The sequence below is a fragment of the Penaeus monodon genome, chromosome 9 (genome assembly GCF_015228065.2).
Source record: "Penaeus monodon isolate SGIC_2016 chromosome 9, NSTDA_Pmon_1, whole genome shotgun sequence".
NCBI classification, from domain to species: Eukaryota; Metazoa; Arthropoda; class Malacostraca; order Decapoda; family Penaeidae; genus Penaeus; species Penaeus monodon.
In genome coordinates, this window is record NC_051394.1 from 18,336,875 (window position 1) to 18,337,613 (window position 739).

The 739-nt window shown below is 42.5% G+C and overlaps 1 non-coding gene across 1 annotated transcript; it reads right to left on the bottom strand.

Moving 5' to 3' along the window:
• Positions 1 to 284: 284 nt before the first annotated feature.
• On the bottom strand, positions 285 to 356 carry Trnad-guc. The gene has a single exon. It is a non-coding gene; the product is annotated as a tRNA-Asp (tRNA).
• Positions 357 to 739: the final 383 nt, after the last annotated feature.

Genomic DNA, 739 nt, shown 5'->3' on the forward strand with positions numbered 1-739 from the left:
AAGGGAAACGACCACAAACTTCTAGAAGTGAAATCACAGGAAAAGAATTGCACGAGATACAAACTGCATACATTTCTCTTTAAAAATTCTAATGAGCACTAGATTGTTTTTCTATATCCCGAAAGGATGAAGAAATGCTTTCAGATACTCTGGTGGCTGGGAACATAAATAGTTCTTGGGAAGACTCATTTAGTTGCTATTTTAGTGAATACAGTGTTAAAAAGTGTCCGGACGTCAAGGTGCTTATTTTTAAAGCCAAAACCTGTTCGAAGGAAGCCAAAAGCCTCCCCGGCGGGGAATCGAACCCCGGTCTCCCGCGTGACAGGCGGGGATACTAACCACTATACTACCGAGGAATCGGCTACTATTAATGACACTATGATGGCCTTACTAGTGTAATGTGGCCGCCCGCAGCCTGCCATCTCTTCCTCATTTCGCCGCCAGCCTCCCGTACCCTCGCGCGCCCTGACATCTCGCAGCCCGGTCAATGCTTGCTGCAATCGTCCTCTTTAGATTTCTCTGTTTACTTATGTTCATTTATTTCTGTTTTATTGTTCCATTTTAGGTTGGTTCGTACAAGACATTTTTGTTTGAGTTTGTCTTTTGATCCCGTCCTGTCATCTGCGATTCATTTGTCGCCAATTATTTCTCGCTTCTTCTGTGAGCTTTATGGTTACCTATATCATTTTAGATTATCTCCTATTTTTGCCTTACTTTTTGTTACTTTTTTCTCTCTGTG